This window comes from Chelonia mydas, chromosome 7 (genome assembly GCF_015237465.2).
Source record: "Chelonia mydas isolate rCheMyd1 chromosome 7, rCheMyd1.pri.v2, whole genome shotgun sequence".
Lineage (NCBI taxonomy): Eukaryota > Metazoa > Chordata > Testudines > Cheloniidae > Chelonia > Chelonia mydas.
Window position 1 is genome coordinate 70,995,034 of NC_057853.1, and position 6,000 is coordinate 71,001,033.

The 6,000-nt window shown below is 41.9% G+C and overlaps 1 protein-coding gene across 1 annotated transcript in view; it reads right to left on the reverse strand.

Annotated features, from left to right (window-relative positions):
* GPRIN2 (G protein regulated inducer of neurite outgrowth 2) overlaps positions 1–3,075 on the reverse strand; it is a 30,100-nt gene extending 27,025 nt beyond the window's left edge. Inside the window, exon 1 of the mRNA XM_043552170.1 lies at positions 2,816–3,075. The gene's annotated coding sequence lies outside the window, so the exon portion shown is untranslated. The remainder of the gene's footprint in view (positions 1–2,815) is intronic.
* Positions 3,076–6,000: the final 2,925 nt, after the last annotated feature.

The following is a 6,000-nucleotide window of genomic DNA, read 5'->3' on the forward strand; positions in this document are numbered from 1 at the left end:
GGACAGCTACATAAGATTAGTGACATGTTTCACTCTATTATATGCAAAAATATTAAACCCCAGCCTCCATATATACTCAAGATCTAACTTCAAGGGAGACTGTCCACATGAACTCAAATCAATTTTAAAAATATGAAGTTGAAGCCAGTGTCAGGCACTATTTATTATCGTATGGTTTTCTAGAGTGGGCATCAGCATAATATCTAAGTCCACATTTCTACCTTGCAAAGTCCACCTGCCAATTTTCGTAGTTTTACAATCATGTCTTTTTCTATTTTAGTGTCCCTTACTGCTGTGCAAAGCACTCACACAATGGAGGAAACTGACTGTATAAGAAAAAATAAAATTGACTATACACATACTGTGGTCAAATGCACCAAGCAAACTGAAAAAAAGAAATAGTTTTTCCTCTGACTTCTTAAAATTACACTGATCTTGTGACAAAAAAACAAAACAAAACAAACCACAAATAAAAATACAATTTTTAATTCAAATGTATCCCTTAAACCAATAAAAACCAGGGGAAAACAAAACAGAGTTAAGACTTAACATAGTATCTTCAATTCACCCTGCTGTTTGTAATTATTGGAAGATGTCTCCGTGCATTGAGGGATCTCTCATGCCATGTACTATATAACATTTTGTAATGTTCAAGCACAAGAAGGTGGCCTTAGACTAGAGTTTTAGCTTTAATTCTGGAATCTCCCTGCTGTAGTAGATTAAAGCGATGCTTTACATGTGACTATAAGAGGTTTTGTTTTTAAGATTCTAACCACAGGGAACGGCAGCTGAGAACGCAACCTGTTTAGGTTAAAAAAAAAAAAAAGGAGTTATCAGAAAAGGAAAGAGGAGGAAACCCTTTGCTGTTCTGCACAGAACTAACCCAGCATGCAGACAGGTGTAACATCGTCTCATTAATGCACCAAATGGCTCTGCTCCTCTGGACATTTTAAAGCTACACCTGATTTGTGCTATTTTATCATAGCCCTCCTCTCCCCCCAGCTCTTATTTTTCAAATTGATTTTGATTATTTGAAAACAAAAACTTAGCTTACTGTAAAAAGAGTAAATATATTTCCGATGCTTTAACCTGGCACCATTATCTAATGAATGAATAATCCTATTAATAAGCACAAATAAAAAACCCAAGGACATTATGAACAAGTGATTGCTCTTAATGTTTAAGTGTTTGTATGCAATTATCAAATAAGAAATTAAACTTTACCTACAATTCCCCTGAGAGTAGTAACAAAATACATCTTAATGAAAAGAACACACAGAACACTATGGCTTAAAAAAGTCAACAAAAGCCAGAACTTAAAAAATAAAAATTAAAAAGACACTTCTTAAATCCTGTTTTGTCTTATTGCAGAGGTCTTTGAGCATTAGGCAAACTATTGCCCTAATCCTGAAAATGTTTGCCCGCATGATTAACTTCCAATGGGATTAAACAAGTGCTTAAAGTTAAGTTTATGCCTAAGTGTTCACAGGATCAGGACCTCAACCATCACCTTTGCAGGTAGGCACAATACAGCAACTGGTGTTTTGCATCAAATGATTACTTTCTTTAATACACAGATTATTGATAAATAGATTTTTTTTGTATTTATATGTTCTGCCTTGTTTGTGTACCTCCCCATGTTTAAAAAAAAATAAGTTCTTATACAATGACTCTCTCTTCCCAGTCAATATTTCATGTGTACAATCCGCTAAATAAAATAACCTGCTTGTTTCCTTCATCTCTTTCCCCTAATCCATAAAATGCACTGAGTATAAGTTTTTAATTTTAACATGGGAATTTATGAGCTAGATGATGCACACAAAACACAATTCCCTATTGCAGTCTCGAACTTCAACACAGCAAAATAATTGCCCCCCATTTGAGTTTTGTTAAATCAATTTGTACTTGGACTGAGACTTTTGAAAACCAGGTTACAGCTCAGAGCAAATTTTTAGTCAGTCATTCTAAACAGCTGAAGACAAAAGATACCACTAAAGCCATGATGGATCCTGTACATTGGGCAGCAACAGAGAAAATAAAGCCGATAACATCATTTAAAACAATGGTATAATGCAAGTGTGGAGCAGTGATTTTTTTCAGGTTGCATTTGCTGTTGTGCGCTAATTTGCTGACAGCTTCAAAAATGTATGGGATGACCATGTGGTACAGTGCTGGGAAGGTTGTTCTCTGATGGAATATTACAGCAAAAACACCCAAGAAATAAGAGTTAGTAAAACTACTATACGAGTTATCTCCTCTTCCTTTTAGCAGAACTTTTTTGGTACCAAAAAAGCAAAACACACACAAGAGAGTTGGATACAGCAGCTGAGCATCCCTACAATCCAAAGGGTTCAGGGGAGAAACACCTAATGTATTTATTTTCTTTTAAAATCCCTACAAAATACCATAGAACACACAGAGATTAAAGGACAAACAGACACACATTTTAATGAGATCTTTCAGGCATTTGGCATGGAAAGAGAATCGCCTTTTGCAGAGCTGGATGAGATCTGTTTAAAACTCAAAACAAATGCCACCTTTGAGAGGTCCTTCTCTCTTTTTAGGAAAAAATAAAACTCTGCAGATTAATTACTATTTCAGTTTTAATCACTGGATTTTAGGTCTCCCTCCCAGAGTCCAGCTATCATCAGCCCCCACCCAGCACAATACTCACAGAACTCTGGGTCTGTCTCTCTGCAGCTCCTCTCACTTCCATACAATTTGCTTTTTTATTATTCAAGACATGCCTTTAAAATGAAAAGATCTCATTGTATTAGAAGAAAATAAGAGAACATGTATCTCCTGTGGTCCTTACCTTCCCCCTACTCAGAGAGGTTTTACATCCAGCTTGCCAGTCCAGGTTACCTGGGTGGGGGAGGATTTCAAAAGATGCTCAGTAATTAAACGAGAAAAATCAAAGCCACGAGAGTTTAGGTTTCCTCTGGAAACTCAGATTGCTCCTCCTCCTGTTGGTAACAAGGTGTATGCGGGGGGAGAGAGGAGTGGGGAGTGAAGACCATCAAAACAAATGGAGAAGGGATTAAGGGATGCAGTTTCCTTTGCTTCTACAGGTGACGCCTCTTCCTACCCCTCCTCCCCCCCCCCCACGACTAAAGAAGAAACAAAATGGAGCCTGGGAGGGAGGGAGAGAGATAATCCTGCTGCTTCATCTGATTAGAGAGACTGGGCCTGTGCAGAGCAAGCAACTCAGCAAAGGATAAGGAAGCATGGAGAGGGGAAAGAGAGGGGGTCAGAAGGAGGAGCAGATGGTGGGGGGGGGTCACAAAAGAGGAGGAGGAGCAGGGGGAAAATAAAGTGGGGAGGGAAGAGAGGAGAATAAGGTGGGAGGGGAAGGAGTGACTACAGTGATGGTTGTGAGAGCGATGTGGCAAAGTGTGGGTACCCGGGCACAGAGGGACTGCTGCTACCTGGGGCATAATTGCTCCCTATTCTCACACAGGCTGGAAAATATGGCTGGGAAACACCTGCTGTTTCCCTGTCTCTAAAGGCTGTAAAGAAGGAAATAAACAGCAGCTTTGCATGCATGGATTTGAAACAGGAATCTCCTGGTAAATTCAGAGGAGTAGCATCTGCTTGGGTTGAATAGGAGGAGGAGGACAAGGGATGTCCGGCTGGCTCAGTGAACATTCTGGCTAGTGCTTTACTATTTCTCCCACCCCTCGGGTTAACTCCCCTAAGAAGTTGGGGAAAAGAGGTCTGGTAAATTTTAGTTTAATTTGAATCTCGTAATTATCAGGGCCTCAAAAAGAACTACAAACATAAGGCCTGACCATGGCCAACACAGTGAATAAACTAGTCAGCAACAGATAGAACGGGCACAAATCAAAATGATTTTTCTATCACAAAGTTATTTTCTAGAGGTCATTTTCACTTTGTGGAAAAATCTTCATTGAACCAAAGTGGTTTAAAAGTATGCGTTAATCAGCATTGTAACTGCCAAAATATAACCAGGCACACAAAGTGTAGCCTCTAGCTTGCAAGAATCCATAAGAAAATGCACAAAACCCAGCCCTTGATATTGCAGAAATACATAAGTGAACAATATCCAACTATCCAGTCACTACCTTGTCAATATTCATTTATGAAAATGCACAACACTCAGACTCAACATTGCAAAACACATATGGTAAGAGAATACTCATAAAACCTAGCTCCATACTGAAAAAGTGCATGCAAAAGCCACACAAAATCAGCGGTAAAGCTACACTCAAGAACGCGCATCCCAGTGTCAACACTGCAAATACCCACAAAGACATTCAATACTAGAAGTCTGGGGGATGTTTTGGATAAACATGCTGAACTTGCGATACTTAGCCAAACTCATGGAGCACTCTCTCTCTCTCATTCTCCCCTCTTCACAAAGCCCCCCCCCCCGCAAAAGGCTTCCCCTTATCTGAAGCTGTTTTTTTGACACTCAGGTCAAAGACTGCCCTCTCTGGTGATTTCAGAAAACAGCCATCAAGCCTGCTGCTCTTTTGTCTAGACCCTAGGCAACGCAGACCTGCTCCAAACCCACTACTAAGAAGCACCAGAAAATAAGGGGAAATTCAAGATAGCCTGGTGGAAATGTGCAATATTGGGGGAGGGGTGTTTTGGCAGCAGGTTGGGCGGGGGGAGGGGGGGGCAGGAAGAGAAACAGACAGAAACAAGAATTAGTATGGTGGATGAGTCTCTTACACCCAGTTGGGCTGAACAGTAATGAGGCAATGGGAAGGGAGTACTCTGATGGTGGATGAAGAAAGGAAGGATAAAGCAAGGCAAGTAGGTGGGAGATGTCCCTGGTGAGGGAATCTGAAGCAGTGAAGGGAAGGAGGTTGTGTGAGGTCTCTGTGATAAGAGGGGAAGGTGGTGTATCTCTAGGAAAAACAAGACAGTGCAAGAAGTGGACACTGTCCAGGTTTCTTTGCCTGGTATCCTCCCAGGCCTTTTACTGTTTACCCACTCCTGTCCCTGCATCTTTTATTTTCCCCGTGTAATTAGGTGGCTTCTATTTTGTTGTGGCCCATCCCCTCTCCTTTGGGTCCTCTCTCCCTTCTCCCCCACAAGACTGGCGGGTTATGTGGTAAAGGAAGGGGCAGCAGGAAGAAAGGTGGGGAGGTTTCTGGTGGGTGGCGGGTGGAGAAAACAAGTGGAGCAGGGAGAAGGAAATCGAGCCTCACAACAGCAAAAACAAAACTCCATGACCTGTTTAATTTGTCCTGGTCATGAATGTGTTAATTTCTTTCCTGTTTAATATTGACATCATAAGCTCTCTTTATATCTAAGCTCTCATATAAAACCCTCATCACCACTCTTATCTCAGTCTGGCTGGGAGAGGGCGGGAGCAGACTCAGTTTCTGACGCTTCCCCTTCCCCGGAAAGAGATGAATAGGAAGGGGAGGGGGCTCTCTCTCAGCCTTCAAAGCTGGGCTTTACTGCCGAAATAAGGTGATTATCTGCATCCTTCCAGGCAAATTCTCTCCCCACACATAGGAATTCACCTCAGGCTGTAAAGTTGTAGGGCAGTAGCCGCTGTTGTGCTGCACGTCAAGGGTTAATAATTTTGTTTTATTAAGCAACAGCCTTTTGGAGTCTGTAAAGCATTTTTTTATCTGCAATGTTTATTGGAGCAATAAACCAAAACAGGTGTTTATAGTAGGCTGCTGGGGCTCACCTCAGGGATGTGAGGGAGGAGCTCACCAAATCAGCATGGTCCAGAATGTCCCCTTCAGTGTGCCCAAGGGGAGGGCAGGGATGCTCTGTGGGCAGTTCTTCCCCTGTCTGTACGGGAGGGGACAGGGCATGCCACTTCCACTATACTTCTCTTCACTCCTTGCCCCCAACAAGAGACCCTCGGCCAAGGTGCCAAAGGGCGAGAGGTGGAAAGGCTGTACTCGAAGGCACTGTTCCTTGGTAACTGTTGGTATACCAGCAGCATTCCATAGGTGTTACTGGGCAGGTATAGGAGAACTCAGTCAGTGACACCCTGGCTTCTGCAAA